Source organism: Branchiostoma lanceolatum, chromosome 1, assembly GCF_035083965.1.
Source record: "Branchiostoma lanceolatum isolate klBraLanc5 chromosome 1, klBraLanc5.hap2, whole genome shotgun sequence".
NCBI classification, from domain to species: Eukaryota; Metazoa; Chordata; class Leptocardii; order Amphioxiformes; family Branchiostomatidae; genus Branchiostoma; species Branchiostoma lanceolatum.
Genome location: NC_089722.1, coordinates 36,091,718 through 36,110,119, shown reverse-complemented (window position 1 = coordinate 36,110,119; position 18,402 = coordinate 36,091,718). Strand labels below are relative to the sequence as shown.

At 42.4% G+C, this 18,402-nt stretch overlaps 1 long non-coding RNA gene across 1 annotated transcript in view; it reads left to right on the top strand.

The window, feature by feature from the left end:
* Positions 1-18,402, top strand: part of LOC136421313 (uncharacterized) — a 31,998-nt gene that overhangs the window by 10,121 nt on the left and 3,475 nt on the right. The gene's annotated exons all lie outside the window — the stretch shown is intronic.

Genomic DNA, 18,402 nt, shown 5'->3' with positions numbered 1-18,402 from the left:
GCAAACGATATGCCAAGTTACATACCAATGGAGCAACGGAATCGTGAGTTCTAGCTGCGAACGTCAGGTTTTCAGACCAACGTGCCCCCGGAAGCGGGTGACCTCCTGACCTCCCTGTCGAAACGCAGACGGCTATACGCATTTGTTCTGCGCAGCGTTCTCTAAAGCCCCTATCACACTTGGACGTATAAGCAATTCCGTATGGATTCCGTATCAAATTTTGCCAATACGCAGCTGTACGCTAAAAATGTCAAATTTCTTGAGTTCTGCGTGACGCACATATAGCGTGTGAATAACGAATTCAGCGCCTCCATTTCGTATGACACACGTATGGTTTGCATATGAAGTGCGCAATACTATAATCCTTGCAACGAATAGCTACGTATCAGGTGCGTATGCTGAGCGTATTCCGGACGCACACGACGTCTGCCGACCGCTTGCCTGGCGCAGTTCCCAGTAATGCTAATCGAATTGCTTATTTGGTTGCATTGATATTAGCAGTTACTTAAACTGTTATTGGAAGATCTAGAGGCCTCCACAAATGACGACAAGTAGGATTGTTTTGTATATGTGCAACAGGGACCCTCGACCGATGTCGGGCGGATGCACTGCGTATCTATAACGTCTGAGCTACGTAACAGCGTTCGCACGAAAGTTTTGAGTAGTTCCAAAATTATCAGGCGTACTGGGTCGTACCTTGCGTATGTCTGCGTACCTAAAACGTTTACAAAACGATTGAGGAACGCATTAGGTGCGCATTGTGCGTACGCCTGCGTATGACAAAAATGTTAATACGCAACTCACACGGACATGAAATACGTGACAGGGCCCTAAAATGGCGTTCGCCGGGTCACGGCCGGACCTGGGTTTGACCCTGTTGCATTGGTGTAAACAACTACCTATGGTGCAACAAAAAGACCTCAGGCCTACATAATGTTTATACTTTTTCATATCTACAAGACTTGCCCAGGTCAACCATGTAGATATTTTGTGTATTGCAAAGTGAAAGTGGCCGTGGTGGCCTTCGAAACATTAGCAATTTTTGGTAGCTGATGCATTTATCCAACTGATGCTGTGTGTGTGGAATTATAATGGCTGTTAGGCCACACCAACTTAATTTTATGGATGACATCCTCTGGAGTCCCCAAAACTAATGCGAGAGGGCGAAAAAAAAAAAATCTAGCAAAAAAAAAAAAAGATGATAAACCGGAGGACTACATAGCTGGTATTGCAAATTAAACCCCGGAGCACAGTGTAACAAATAAACTAGTCTTTATTTGTTGGAATTAGCTCATATCAAAGTGCTTTTAACATGGATGATGCCTGGTTTAAAGACCCATATGTAACATTTGGCTGTTCAAAGAAAAAGAAATTTGTTCGGCTGTGTACACAACATCACGCCTTCAGTCAGAGCTAAACATCAAACTCTGTAGGCAACCCAGCCAGAGATAATATCATTCAGTTTAATACAGTTGCGGTCGCATTGGACGGGTGGTCGCCTTGGGCAGGCAGCTTAATGCTTGTGCCTATGGGGAAAATTTTCGGGACCGAGAAAAAGCGGTCTCCATGGCCAGGTGGTCGCGTTGAAAAGGTGGTCGCCTAGGTAGGTTTGACTGTATTGTCATATCATTAACAAAATACTACTGGGCTCATGAGGGGCGGCGCCCTCTTCAAATCGCTCCTAGTCACATACATAACAGTTGTGTTGGACAATGTGAGTGTATATAGTGTATTACGACAAGCCCCTTTGCGGCAATATGAGTCTACAAGTTTCGGAGCCTCTTCGGAGGTGATTTTTTTTTTTTTTTTTTTTTGGAGAACAGGCGAAAATCAATGCGCGCGCGGATGTCATCCATAAAATTAAGTTGGTGTGGCCTTATTTGAATATGATATTAGATCTGACATTTGGTGATGTTAACAACTATTCGTGGATAGTATGCCTTCTTTTCCTGTCAAATCAGGGTCTGTGACTTCGCACCTTACATCAAGATCCATTTCATGCATTTATCTTACAACTAGCAGATCAATAACAAAGGAAAATATCAAAACACCTTAGGGCCCTGTCACACTTGTGCGTATATTCAAAAGCGAGTTGCGCATTAACATTTGGTTTAAGTAAGGTTTGCGGGGGAAAAGTTGTTTTCTACTTTGACCCACCGTTGTGCAGCCTAGTGATCGAACCTAAGAAATCACTTTTTCGGTTGCAAACTTTAATCTAAACCAAAAACATGTTAATACGCAACTCATGCGGATTTGTACATACGCACAAGTATGACAGGGGCTTTAGCCACAATGTACACACTATAAATACTTCACGGAGAATTGTGTCCTACGGACTCTTGTTTAAGGTTAGGAACAAAATATTTTGTTTGCAAGGATGCCGGTAAGTGGTCATTCTGTTAAACACAGAAAACATTACAATTGGATCACAAAACTCCATCATGAATAGATAAACAGCTCTTCTGCTATTCCAAGTAAGATTATCACACGTGTTGACAGCGTTGAAACAACCCATCACGTAGCAAAACAGTTTTTAACAATAGTCCATCATTTGGCTTCAAATCGTTCTCAAACAATTTTTCGAAAATACTTCTGATCATCTATGTAAATCTGTTGTTATTAGTGGAAGGAAGCATGAACCGGGCTTAATCGGTTTTTATATCTGCAGTGTATAGATACGTGCATGTTTTTGTATTAATGAATATAGCAGTACCTGCATTACTAGCATTGCGTTAACTGTCAAATGATAGGTACGCATTTTGTACAATGCTTTGGTGTCGTTGAGTGATATAATAGGTACTAAAATGAATACAACTTAAGGTTCAGTTGTCTTGAATTTGTACCGCGACAACATTATACACAGTATTCCTAGCAATGTTTTGACATTGAGTTAAGTATTCGTGCTCTTATCTGAATTCTACCATGCGTTGTTGTTCCACACGAAGTGCTGTTAGTCTTTTTTCTTGATATCTTCGTCGTTTGCAAATGACTGATTTGATACCTATACCTGAATACTTTCCGGAAATCTACAAAGAACATGCGGCATATATTTTATTCATGCAAGAAGTTTTTGTTTTTATATAGTCTGAAATTCCACATTTAGCTTATGTCTCCTAAAGGAATAAGTTCTAATATTTGACAGTTTTATGCAGATCACGTTGCAGAATTTCAAATGAGTGATTAGATATGTTTAGTTGTACGGTTTCTTTAGGTAGAGTCAGCTAAGATAACTAAAACACAATAACACATGATGGTTTAAGGTAAACATATCGCTCACTGGAGACTTACGCGTACTAGATTGTGTACTTAAATTTCAAATCCCACAAACAAAATGACATAAATTAGACTTAACTTGGTGTATAATTGCCGTCATTCATACGTTTTAAGACATTTAGTATTGAACAAAATAAAGCTCTTGATCAATGTTAGATTTACCAGGGATAATGAATTTAGAAATACCAGAAAAACAAATGTCGGCTTGTCCTAAGAACTCAATGACTTGACAGACGATGCCAGAAGTATCGTTATTGTAATTTTGTAATCAAATCAAAAGTGCGCAATAAATGCAACATTATTCAGACCAGCGTTCAGAATCTGCAACAGAAACACCAAACGCACTGCGACCATCATAATACATTAACAAATGTGTTCTTGCCAATCTTGGATCGTCTACTGTTACAACGTGAAGGAGGTCAGTGACCTCTGACAGGAGTATTGCAGCCGGTCGTGTCCGCACGTTCGCAGTTATAACTCACGATCCCTTTGCTCCATCCGTATGTAGTTTGGCATGTCGTCTGCTTGTATGCGCAAGATGATGCGCGTTGTTTTTTCACACCGCAACAGTTTTTACAGGTTATGTAATATTTCAAAACACCCCTATCTTCATGGAATTGTGGAAAAATACAATTTAATAAGCAAGCCATATTAGAACAGTTGTCTCGTTATTGCTTCTTAATTTTTTCCTCCATGTGATGGTGTGATTAGCGGGTAGGAACTTTGGCTGATAATTTTCTCTCTTAACTTGATTTCATAGGCAACACCTATGGCCGTCTGGTCAACTGGCCATGATAAACCTCTATATGCATGTACCATGTTTGTTGGTGCCTGCGGTCGAGTCCAATAAAGGATTATTCTATTCTAGTATGAAAATTGGCTGCCGCATCGTTCATTACAAACTCATGGGGACAGGTATGTTCTATGGAAAATGTGCGCCGACGATGATGATGACGATATGGAAGGATTAGACCGTTGAGTGCTGCTATTTCTATGTTTAGCTTCATACGTAAGTTTTCACAAAATTGACGTATATCATTATAATGTAAACAAAAGGCTATTGAAAATTAGCTTTGATACCCACAACGTTTCACTTTTTTGGCCAACGATTTGCTGTAGTAATGTATAGTACAGCAAATATAAACTATTGTCATTTGTCAAACTTAGTGAAACTGTCGCAATGCGTGCATTGTACACAACCCGAACCCTACCGATAATCTTGCATCTAAAGATCTTCTAAAATAACACAAGCAAGGAGATCTCATACCTTATGGCGACCAAACATTATGGTTATATCTTACACTCTTCAAAGTACGTAGACGAACAACGTTTATTCAACTTTTGTCGTCTCTGATGGGAATATGCTACCACTCCCTCCCACCCCCTGAGTCGAGGCTTGATTATTACGTTTTATTCCACGGGAACCACACATAACTGACATTTTCAGGTGTACCCCCCAGGCCCCAGGCGATAATTGTTCCTTGTTGCCCTGCGCTGACCTCCCTCAAATTGTCCTAGAAGGGACCATCATGTCGCTTTGTGTCCCATTTTTACTAGGATACGTGCAGAGATAATACGGGACAATTACGGACTAGAGGAGATTTTTGGCGTAATTACCGCTCAGCGCGCGGCGTGGTGCTAGTCTTTATTTCTAAGCAAATGTTGGCATTTTTCTCAGGTGTAAACAAGATAATACTGCAAAGGGAACGAAATGTGTAATTATATACAACCGTAGGAGACGTATCGTCCTCCTAATCGCTTTTCTGACGTCTCATTTTAAAACATCACGTCGCATCACAGCCGGATGTTTGCTGGCGAATTTTCTCTTTCTCACCTTTTCTGATTCAATTTGCAACCGCCAATCTCAGGTTTGGAGAGGTTACAATTGTCAACTCAAATACCAGTTAGTTTCTGCAACTGTCCAAATACGTGCAATACTTTCGAAAAGTGCTCAATAAGCCAATTGAAAAACTGCATGCAGTGTATTCCACATTCATCACAGTACTGAGTCCTAATGTGTAATTCATTGTTTGCCTGTTAGTTGACATTGGACACATTAAAGAAAATCACTATTTTTCCTCAAGTTTTGATAACATTGTTCATTGGCCATGGTGATTCGGCTTGATTGCGTAATGAAGCAATTCATCCAGTAAATTTATAAATACCTCGAAGTTCGAGCTCTAAAAAAGCAAGTATTTCGTTGTTTCGTAATTCTTTCTTGGTAGCAATTCTTTTGCAGTGAATTTTGTTTATACAGTTCAACCACACCATCATTTTTCAGCCATATATTCTATGTCATCATTATCTGAGCCAGTATCATCAGGCCTTAGATCACTCCTTTGTGTAAAATTCGGGTTGCGTGATGATCTACGGTTGCCCAAACAGGCTGGACTGGTCTCAACTTTGACCGTCACTTCTCTGTGTCTGATTTCATCCGGTTCTGTCCGGTAACGGTAATGTTTTCTGTAAGTTGACGTCGTGGTGTCGAAATGGTTCCTTCGTCTCTTTCGTCCTGAGGGAGTTTGGGACCGGAGACTGCACATGTCCAAAAACGGAGTGTCACTCCCGTCAGGACGCGATAATTAGATTTGTCCATTCCGGGAGACGAACAAGACGAGGAATTAGTTACAGCAGATTCAGGCGTGATGAGGCGATGATGAATTTCGCAGCAGAAGATAATTGGGTTAGAGCGCTGCGCCCTGCCACACGGAGGGGCAATCACACCGAGGAAATTGGCGGTGGCGGACCTGTGTGGTCGGCAGACCTTCCTTCACACATCCTAGCTCAGCCTGCTGGAATGTATTCTCTCCACATCTCCTTCTTGTCCTTCTCTCCCGCCAGGATTAGAGTTGGTAATCTGGTGAGAGGATCTCTCCTGGGTTCTTACTAAGCTGGAGCTGTGGCGGCTTTACAGGCCTGACCAGGCTGTATTCATGTACACGATCCTGCAGATGAGAGCGTTGATGAAGGCCCAGCGGTCCCCAGGAGAGGGCGTTGGGAGGGCTGTCGGCACGGCCGCGCTCACCGCCCCGAATTGAACACTACAGATGACACCGTGCCAGGACATACATTTATCGGCACTGCCTCAATTGTCTGAGACGGTCTAATTTCTGACAAAATTGACCATGTCGATGGCTAGGCTTGCCACGGGCGTGCACGGACTGCCAATCCTGACATTCCTGCGCCAAATTCCCTCTCTTATTTCAATCGTCCCCTGGTGTAAAATCTAATACCAAGCTCCAAATCCTTTCCAGAGTCTCCATCGATTGAAAACCTGTAGTCCGAGAAGTGGCGTTCTGAGGATTCGTGTATCAAGAGAAAAGAGGCGAGAGGAGATTTAGGCTCCCTCCTCTGGCGGCATGTTTCAGTAAAATGACGAAACAGAAGGCACATTGCTTCATTTCTTCTACGGAAATCGACATTTCATTTCACAGCCGTAGTTGTAAAATATCAGGGAAAATTGATGGTGTTTGTAGACTGATGTGCCACACTTATGCCGGTACAGCGTTAACGGCAGGCTCAATATCTCGCTATATAATGTCAAACTAAAAGGCGATGTTCCCACCATATTCAATCACTGTGCCGCTCTCGCGTGCGAGCGAGCGCTACATGAAGGCCCACCGATAGCTATAGTGTTGCCAGCAATAAAGTAATACGTGTGTATAAACACGGTACTGATATCGGGGGGGGGGGGGGTATCATTACAGCATACGTCCACGTTAAGAAGCCGAACCCAATAAGCTAGAACTTAGTGTCATTAGTTAATTTTGATAACAATTGTTGTATCAAGCACTATTAAAGAAGCTGTCATTTTTCATATATGTTATATTGTTCATCATTATCTGTCCGTCCACTCTGTGTTACGTATACATGTGACATCAGTTAGACTTTTTGACATTTGGGTGGAAAAACTATGACTTTCACCTTGTTGTATTATTACAGCCAGTAGCTACCCATCTGAGTAATGAGGCTGTTGTGCGTTAGGCACCTCCTAGAAATGATGCAAGAAACTTTTTAAAGTTTAAAAAAAAAAAATTGGAAGAAATCTCGATATGATTTGGTTTGTGCTTTTCTATTAAGGTTTCTAATGTTGTTATGGGATACCTGTAAAGTAACTGAACTGTTCAGTTTTCAGCAAGGAAGAATGTTGAAGTATGATTTTTACTGTCACTAATGAACATTAAAGCATACATGAAGCAACTTTTTTTTCAGTCTCTTTGGATGTGTTGGTTTGCGTGGTACAAATTTTGGGCGACAGGAATACGTAAGTCTTTAGAGGAGAGCGGGTTTGCTTTCTTATAGCATCTTCCAATTGCACACAATACAAATACGTTACAAATTGTTAGTTCCATATTTTTGGCCAGCGGATAAAAGACATTTGCTTCCAAACGTTTCTAAAAGAAATACATAACGACAATAAAGGTGGGGCTGCCAAAAATAAGATAAGATCATATAGATTATTTAAAACAACTTATAATGAAGAAAAATATCTAAGTAATGCAAATATGAGGGTCAGGAATGCAGTCACAAGACTAAGAATCAGCTGCCACAAATTACATATTGAAACGGGAAGACATACCCGCACTCCTCTAGAATAACGATTATGTAAACATTGTACTTTGACTAGAATAGAAAACGAATATCATTTGGTGGTAGAATGTGGATTATATACCAAAGAAAGAAATGAATTGTATAAGCCGTAGAAAACCTATTTCCCTACTTCACACATTTAAGCACTGTACAAAAATTCATATTCCTAATGCGACTAGACAAACCTCCCATTGAAAAACACGTCTGTTCTTTTATATCTACTATAACCGAAAAGCGAGGAGAAGTAGAATTTATCTAATGATAGTCATATTCTTTTTGTATCCGTGAACTGTACTTGTTAGTTTGTTTTGTTGTGACCTGTACTTAGCCAAGTGTGGCAGAAATGTGCAATAAAGGTCTTCATTCATTCAGTCATTCATTCAATATATGGGTGGGAAAAGGAATATGGAGAAAGACATGAGGACACATTGTATGTAATGTAGATCACATTTACACAATTGTTGGAAAAGTGGGTAAACAGAAGAAGGAATAAACAACAGATGTCGTAAATCAGTGTGTAACGGTGAAGAGAAATCAAAACGTTTGTATCAGCCAGAACTCACGACACTCAACTTTACACGGCGCCCTCATACCCAGGCCCGGACAGGTAATATGGAACCCAGCCCACAAAGACACCGCATCGTCTTTGCCTGAGAGCCGGTGATCTATGACGGGACCTAGCTGCACATTCGTCTTGCCTTGGGACCGTGCAGAAGATAACGTTCAGCCGGCCTCATCCCACCTCCGTTTCGCGCTCAGCCGTGTCAGTTTTATGACAACGTTATAAGATTGCTCATTAATCCATTGTTTGACCATTTGGGTGCTATGTATCCCCGCCGGGGTCCTACACCCTTTTAATGACACTGTATTGCCTCGGACACGCAGCTCTGCCCAGAAAGCCGATACTGGCAGGAAAAATGACGGCGTGGATCGATGAAAGCGCCTTGGAACTATGTCAAGGCGTCCTCACTAGGTGTGATTGCTTGCTCATGGTGTATTGACCATTGTATAACGGTGAAAAGAGCGAGCGAGCGGACCCTTGGCCGCGGCTTTTGACGCACGTGACATATCGACCGGGTGATGGGAGGGGGGCAGTCACACCAGGTCACGTATTGGACACGAATTTACGAACAGCAGAAAGTTATGTTCAATTTCCCATCCAACACCAAACTTGATAAGACTTTTTTTTCATGCAGACAAGGGAAAGACGTCAGTCAAGTTGGAGATGGATGTTCCTCAGTGACTTATAGTACTTATAGTATATTTGGTCTGCTTCACAAGAAATAGAAGAAAAAAAATCAGAACAATCAGATTTTGGTCCCAAGGACGCCAGCAGGTCCAAGCATCCATCTTGCTTATCGACGTACACATCGACCGTTCTTTCACACCTTATTTAAGGCACCGTCAATTAGCCATATTGATCAATGATCACTCAGCAAAGGCCGTCCACTTCTCACGTAGGTTCCCGAATGAACAAGCCAAAAGCTGGAGGTTCTTCGCTTTTCTGTTCCTACTAACTGTTAAATTACATAGGTACAAACTGTAACGTTATATCAACTGGATCTTCTACCATGTCTAGGGGCGTTTGAAACAGAAATGGTCTATTCTGTAAGGCCCGTTTCGCATGCATTGTACGACATGTACAAGTCTACGACAGCAATTTGTAGGACAGTCTTGAGTTCGCTGTGTGAAGTTTAACTGTCGTGAGACGAAAACGCTGAATTCGTCTAGTTTTACGCATGCTCAGAATTTTTTCAGCGTCATACGATTTTCTCCAGGTCAGGCCTACGTCATTGCGATGCCTTACGACGTCCTCTTTTGAATATATCTTTCTATCAAATCTAAATTCACCATCGCTTTGCTCCATGTTTACTTAGCACATGAAGAACTTGTAACTCGATTTAAGGTTTTCTTTTATGAATAGGTATAACCATCCATTTTTCGGGGGAATCATGATTATCATTCCATTGGCAGAAAAAAAAAACTTTTGAAAATTTATGCTTTTTTGGTGGCCCACTGTGTCATAATTCAAAACCAACAAACAAACAAAACCGTTACGTTCTTCCACGCAAAACATCTGCTATAAAATCGTTGGGTATGACTTAATTATCTCCATGAAAAATGAAGATATAGTTTTGGATGTGTCAATATTGCGACATGTGCAAGTTAGTTAAAGGTGTACATGACCAAGCATATATTATGTGAATGTGTAAGTTATTTGCATAATCAAAATAGTTCACGGAGATACAAGGTCTATGAACTCGTGTTCCTTTCTGCTTTTTTCTAAATCGCAGCTAGTAGTTATGTCCTCTCCGTATGTCTTCCTCCTTTAACCGTTTATTTTCAATCTGAGCAAACCAACTGTTCCACCAATCGAAGCGCACCTGTTTCCATGTTGTCATAGGAGTCAGTCACTAAAATTGACTGTCGTTTTCTGATTGGTCTGAGCAAGGATTACAAATGCGAGGAGAAATCGATGGCATGTTGGGCCGGAGAGAACCGCCGGATCGGCTATTACACGCCAATCAACTTGTCGGACGCCTCACAGTCCGAGCCGAGCTACCGGCAATAAATGGAACGAAGGGAGATCTATCAAAAAAGCGGGGGAAAGCCTGCCTTCAGGCTCCGGAGATGATATCCACGGCTTGGTGAAAATTGCTTTTTCGAGGAAGACTGTCAGCCAATCGCAACGTTGATTTCCTGTCGGAATTGAGCCGGTTTACCTCAGTACCCTTTCTATGGTTGGTGACATCGCCTTTCCACACACATACACGACGTTTCTGTGCTAGTTCTAAACTAGGATCATTTTAAGTTATACATGATGAAATCTAGCGCGTTTCGAAGTGAAATCTACAACTAGCTAGACCCCCATCAATCAATTTTTATTACCCAACACGTGCAATACACAATACACGACGTCCGTCAGTATGATGCCTTTTTTTATGATGACGAAACGACGGAAGGAGAATTGAAATCCGTTTTCCACGTACAGTATATTGACATCAAAATGAACGGGTCTAAATTCAACAGAAATGGGGGGGCGGCAGTAGCTTCGTGAAATTATTTCAGGGTCCCCCCCCCCACTTCTCTAATAAGATGTTGATGATATCCTACACGCCACTGACAGATGTATTAAAAAGGAAGTGTTTTAGTGTTAGGCGTCTTGCACATGAGAGGGGAAAAGTGACGACCCGGATCGCCCACAACCAGGGGCAACACACGAGAGCCGTCATGCCAATCTCTGAGGAAATAAAAATCATAGATAATGCAATAAAAGTAGAATAAAATGCCAAGCCACGTAAAAACGTACTCGTCCTGTATTGGTGAATTGTGAATTGTGTTGTAGAAATAAACCCTACCCGCGGCCAGGGCACCGGTCAATGGAACTCCATGGTCCTCGATTTGTTCTGTTTACCGGCAAGCTTCTGGTTGTTAAATCATCGATAACCGCCGTTAACCTGGTATAGGGGAAATGGGTGTCATGATAGAAATACAAATGTTTCCTTGGCCCCACCCGAAAAAAATTGAAGTTGGGATCAAAGATCATAGCGTTTTCCGACACATCGCCATCCCAACATTTTCTCTTTGAGCCTTCTTAGGAACCTTTCTAATTACATGACACCATTTTATCGATAAGAATTTAGACAGTGTATGATGTGTCTCCAAGACATCAGAACACGGCTGGGACACACAAACACTAAAATTGACTGGCACTGCACTTGCATGCTCCAGTACACCTGCATGTTTTATATTCATTTTACGCTAGGCATATGTGTAAGTAACGTGGGTACAAGTTTTCTATCTGCGTTCTTAATCATTGTCTATTTCTGGAAGCACCGTGAATAACCATTTCTGTTTGTCTTGTATTTGTTTGTCAGACAAGCTTTGGATCAATTATCGTGTTTTCATCATCAGCTTCATTTTTTATTGCTATAATCTATAGAGTATACTTTCGAAGTGCAGTAAAGTAAAGTGTGACATTATTTGATGTTTACCAGTTCTGTCAGCTAGGCCATCAGTTAGTTTGATTATATGGATGACATCCATCCTGACCACGTAGATTTCATAATGAAGGCAACTTCTTTTCGCCAAACCTTATTTTTTTCTATTCGCACGATCGCATCAGTTCTGGGGTCCCCAGAGGATGCCATCCATTTAATAAAATTAACATGGCCTTACCATGATGATGATGATGACCAGTGAGACTATTCAGATTCCAGGCAGTGTTTGGAGAAGGCACAGAGAGTTTGGTACAAATAATCATCAATATTGCATATTTTTGCGACATTCACCGGAGTTCATGCGCCAAACACGCACACCAATGCACACACAGACAAACCACGAGTTAACGTTTTATATTTTCTATGTCGTGTGCCGTGATGAACACCTAAAATATAGAATGAAACTAACGAGAAAAAATATCACCATGGGTTCTGCAAGGCGGTGGAATTAGTTCCCCTTACGGTTGATCTCCAGTCACAAAATTATCCCCGCCATAATCATACTTGGGAGCACCCCCGTCAACCACGTCGCCATTTTTCATTTTATTATTATAGCGGGCGGCTGATTTCTCCTGACGTAATGTAATAACGTGAAGGGAATGGCCGTTCATTGTCGATAATCCGGTGATACAGGATCCGCTGAACTAGGCTGCAGTTAGGACCACACTAAATGAAACAGGATGAAACCTTTGTTGTCCTCTCCTCTCATATCGGACCCAAATGAGTGACCAATGTATCATGAAGTGAAAGAAGACATTCATCTCAAGAGACACCCTGGTTAACAAGATATATTTATTTACCTGTCCATTAATTACCGCTCGTTAACTGTTATGGATTCATTCCAGTAGAAAAAATCTGCGGGAGGTGGCTTTAATCATATTGGTGGGGGGGGGGCAGTTCTGTGAGCATTTTCAACTTTTTTGCTGCTAAACAATATATTGGTTGCAACTGAACATAGATCAACCGTGTTTTTCAGCAGAAAAGATTCTGTGCAACCTCAAAGGTATAAAACGAACTATCCCTGACGACGCGGGGCACGAGAAATAACCTTTCTAACATGACCCAGTTTGGCGGTACTGAGTACCACGGGGAGGTCCTGGCCTACGTTTGATGCTGCATCGATTTTGCTCAAAGCGTTTGACAAGCATGAGATAGATGAAAATGGTTTATGCCTGTTATGGACCAATAACTCAACTGGATTTGAGCAGGTTGAGTACAGATAAATCGTGTGTGTGTGCGTGTGTGTGCGCGCGCGCGCGCGCGCGCGTGTGTGTGTGTGTGCGTGTATGTGTATGTGTGTATGTTGTGTGCGTGTGTGCGTGTGTATGTATATGTTTGTCTGTATGTGTGTTTGTGTCTGTCTTGACCATGTGTGTGTGTGTGTGTGTGCGTGCGTGTGCGAGTGCGAGTGCGCGCGTGTGTGTGTGTGTGTGTGTGCCTGCTTGTATGTGTATGTGTGTATGTTGTGTGCGTGTGTGTTTGTGTATGTATGTATATGTTTGTTTGTATGTGTGTTTGTGTCTGTCTTGACCATGTGTGTGTGTGTGTGTCTTGACCATGTGTGTGTGTGTGTGTGTGTGTGTGTGCGTGTGCGCGCGCGCGCACATGTGTGTGTGCCTGCGTGTATGTGTATGTGTGTATGTTGTGTGTGTGCGTGTTTGTGTATGTATATGTTTGTTTGTATGTGTGTTCGTGTCTGTCTTGACCATGTGTGTGTGCGTGTGTGTGCGTGTGCGCGCGCATGTGTGTGTGTGTGTGCCTGCGTGTATGTGTATGTGTTTATGTTGTGTGCGTGCGTGTTTGTGTATGTATATGTTTGTTTGTATGTGTGTTTGTGTCTGTCTTGACCATATATGTCAAAACGGAAGTGACGTTTGAGAACAGGTGATTGATGAATGAATGTCACGTAGATAACGCCAAGACAGCAACTTTTTCAGACATGATTAGTCATGAAACAATCCCTCATCCAATTTGGGGCGATTATACGATGCAACTGCTGACTGCTGTGAGACTAAAGTGGGCCAAATAATCCAGGTGCCCACTCTGCCTAGCTGGGACGCCCGGCGTCGCCATCTGTTGATTTAAATGTAACAATGGCTGAAAATGCACTAGATTTCTTCCTGCGCTTTTAGAAGTCTGTTTCGCCGCACTTTGTATAATTAGCTAAGAGATGTTCTTTGCCTCACGTCGATTATATATAATCTGCACATAAGGTAATAGTGATGTCACTATTGGCTAGCACCAGGCTGTCATTTTTCTCCATCCAAAGGACCGAAAATTCAAATACGCCAAAGCTAAGACAGTCCAAATCCTGCTTCCCTGCCGGAGGGTGCATTGAATGGACGAGCCCACCTCAGCAGCCTGTGAGAGACCAATGACCCACCGTAGGTTGTTTGGTCCATTAGGACTTCGTCTTGATGAGGGGACGGGGGGGGGGGTGCACTACTAGCCCCCCGACCGAAACTGCTTGGAGAACAGCCGTGCGGGCACGGATTAGCTATGCGCCGACTGGATGCAGAATAGGCATCTGGGTGATCCCGTAACTCGTTATACCAATGAGGTTAAATGGGCGCTACTGCTTGTATAAAGTCCAAGCTACGCTCGGGCGTTACTTGTTCTTGAATGAGAATATTTGAAGCCAGAGACTTGGTCGGAACGTCACCAAAAAGTTTATAGTGCGTCCAATTTATGAACATCTTAATGACCAGAGGACTAGTGGTCTGGTCGAAAAGTCGATGAGCCCGTTCTCTTGTGTTTAAAAGTAGTTGAGTATGTTTCCATAACGAAAAAGTCCCAAAGTTACTGACGGGAGGGGCCCTAGCAGGGTTTTTTTACCGATCTTAATCTTATAATACACGTCGTGTCTGTTGCCACGAACAATGCTGATTTGAAAGGTAAATAAAGTCCATGCACCACGGCTATCATTTGCATTCAAAAAGCACTTGTTCATATTCATATTTTGGTGTGTTGTGGTGTTTTTTTTTTTGGGAAAATAGTATTTCAATAATAATGATGGTAACGCTGCGTAGCGACGGCTCGTGTCGCAAAATATACGACCTGCACCAAGCAGTCACACAACTGTCATACACATAAAAAAATAAAGCTTCACAGAACACTAAAAATGTGGGTCTTCAAATGTTCGTTGAGTACAAAAGTGTCGAGATCTTATTTGACCTACCGTGGAATCTTTGACTGGTTACTACTACGCTTGCGAGTAACATTCCGGGCATACCAACCCGGAATAGCTGGAATTTATGGAATTCTTTGGAACTAAATACATAATATAACTGTTTGGCGCGCTCCAAAGTACAAAATCGTACACAAACATCTTGTGGACACAGGCAATAACCACGTCATCCGCCAGGTCACGATACGCCACCATCAGAAAACTATCCTATCTTCTGCCGGGGCAAGGCAACAATTTTGACGACATGTAATTAATTGGGTGAATATTACCTGAATATGACATGTCGTTCTCATAATTCTAAATTAGGCGATTCTAAATATTGGCATTATGTGTTGGTGTTTTTCTCGGTAGAATGCTGAAAGTCTTGAAAATGTCCATCTATAGCTCGACGACACTGTTGTACCTAATAAACCTAGACCTCAAGTTCCAACTGGGGCACTGAACAGTTAGTATTTATTCAGGCATTTGGATACACCAGGGCAATGTTGCACTGCACTCAAGTTATTGACTTATTTCAACAGTGGCACATACAAAGAACAACAAGCTTAATGATGTAAAAGAGGTCCCGTAGGCTGTTTCCAGAGGACAAAGAATGGAGGACTGCACGGACAAGACAGCGCTTGCCCTATGGGTTACACCCTACATTTTTGTGACGTACCCCTGGTGACGTAATACAAGGTCAATTAACGTGTCCAATAGTGTCTCATTTCTGTCACATCTACAGGAAATCACTAGGGTCCACCTGTTCCGCAAAAATATGGCAGGAAAAGTACATAAAAAATACATAGCTTGTTCCTGTACTGATGAATTTCTCTCAACAAGATTTCTTAATCTTTCCAGGTTGTTTTTGTTTCGGTGACTGTGTTATTCTCCTTCCATCCCACCAATCAACATTCCACCCCACCCTACCCCTTTCTTGGCCGATGGCCTCGCCCTAATAAACGTTGACGCCAATTGTACGATATGTGGGAAACAGACGTACTGAACAAAACACGTGAAATCCGCCGAGATCTCGTGTGATCAGGAAATGTTCATGGTGGAAGGGGAGATCAAAGAAAGTGTGCCGTAACGTTGCTGAAGGCACTTGTGTGTCTTTCATCTTCCGTTTTTGACGTACGTTCAAGTTGACAGTACGTCCCAGAAGAACAGACCTTCCACCCCCCGTCAGGTCTCCTGCCGTACCCCTGCAGTGCTGCACGCTACCTCATTATATCAAGAGCTGAAACTCCAAAACAGGCACGAGTACAAAACTCGTCAGACGACTAAACAACACTTAGTTTGAATACATATCTAAGTATAAAACAAAAAGTTTGGAAAATTGATTTCCGTCGATCATATCTCCGTGAATGTCATTGTATCATATATTTTGGACAGTTTATCTATTCCTGTTTATAATGATATCCCGTTTGTTATGAACGTATATTCATGGTTGAGTACTAGGGCTACTTATGTGATCGTGAGCAGGTCACGACAAAAAGTGCCCAATCCAGCTATTCGCTGCCGGACAGAGCCGAAATCTGCAAACCGGCCACACAGCCGAAATCAGTCTGGGAGTGACAGTAGATCATATTTCCCCGAATTAATACGTCTTGCGCTTCGGAATCGATCGCTACCAACGCTGAAGTCTTTTTCGTCAGGAATCAGAGCGATTTGGAGCCGAACGTTGCTGTATGAAACGCTTCCATAGCCCCGGGCAGTTCGGTCTAAAACTTGGAAATACAAAAGATCACAAAATGCAGAAGTGAAGAACAAATAAGTGCGGCAATTAAAAAGTATTGCCATGGCGAAGGTGTCTGTGTTGATCTACTTCACTGTAAGGAAAGTACCGACGTATCACCCTTAGTTCTGCCATGATATTTGTTAAAAAATCAGTAAATTCGAGACTTGACTCAAAGCTCAGACGTTTCAAGCGTAAAAACAAACAATAAGTACATTGTGTAGAATTTGTACTATTTGTACTATTCAGAGTCGTGCGAGAGCGATGAATGCCTACTACTACTATTATACATGTAGCTCAAGGAGTTTCCAAGCAGATATCAAAAGGCCGGAGCACACTCCCGGTGTAGTGTCCTTTCCTTGCCATTTTTGGATAGGTGGAGTGAGAATCTTGGCCAGCAATTTAAAACTTCGGTTTGCTGGGGATCCTAGGATCGTTTTGGTTGTTATTCTAGCTCTGTAGGGTGTGTTTTCGAGGAGTTACTGTTGTTTTTTCCGACACCGCGCCCCTCCACGACAAGCATTTAGTGTAGATTGCCCAAGCGGTAACTAAGTTCTTCATCGTTCCGCTTAAAAACATTTGCCTTTCTTGGTGCTCCTCAAGTCTTGGTGTCCACAGATGGTTTACTTTTACTCTCCAGTTGGTGGGGCGAGCGTACAAAAAACGCAGCATATGATAAAACGGTGACGATCTCCCCCACCAACCTCTGCTTGGAAAGTATTTATTTTGCGGGAGGCATGATGTTCAGTACGTTCTTGTGATAATAGATCAACTGGGATGGGTTGAAAACCCTTTTCAAAGCTAGAATACCAGATTCAGTGTCCCAAGAACTAACTGACACACTCTCACCAGTACGAAATCGGACACCACGTAAGTAGGTCATCGTCCTGCGTGCCAGGATGCCAGGCCGTGCTACCGAGGTATACGGCGACAGGCGGGCGTCCACAGAGTTTGCGCGGACGGATTGCAGAAATTCATGTGCAATTCTGGAAATTCTTGTAAATCGGGAGTAAAATACTAGTATACTATTAAGCTCGCTCCTGAAGCTTCGCCAAAAAGTGTGACTGACGTGACGTATTAACTGGCTTAGGGCCCTGTCACACTTGTGTGTGTATTCATGTGCGCGTCTGTTGCGCATTAACATTTTTTGTCGTTTAAGTAAGGTTTTCGGGGAAAAGGTTGTTTTTTACTTTGACCCACCGTTGTGTACCCTAGTGATCGAACCTAAGAAATCACTTATTCGGCTGCAAACCTAATCTAAACCAAAACATGTTAATACGCAACCCATGCGGACTTGTATATACGCACAAGTATGACAGGGGCTTAAGCTTCAAATTCTGACTGACAATTGGAATCGGTCAAATAGAAATATACCATGTTCATAGTTGTTATTTGCCTAAGGGGTTACTAGTACGTTGTATACTTAGAAACGTATGCCATTCCCTGCATATGCCATGCATTCCATCAACATGTTATTTTTAACCCACCAAGCTTTAAAGAAATCACAGCAGAAACTGTCTGGCATTTTGCCACGCCCGGCTGCCGGGAGAGTTAATTGACTCAAGACGTAACAGGTAAGCACAAAGGTACAACAGGTGAGGGGAGGATAGCAAACTTGTCGTCGGCGGTCACAG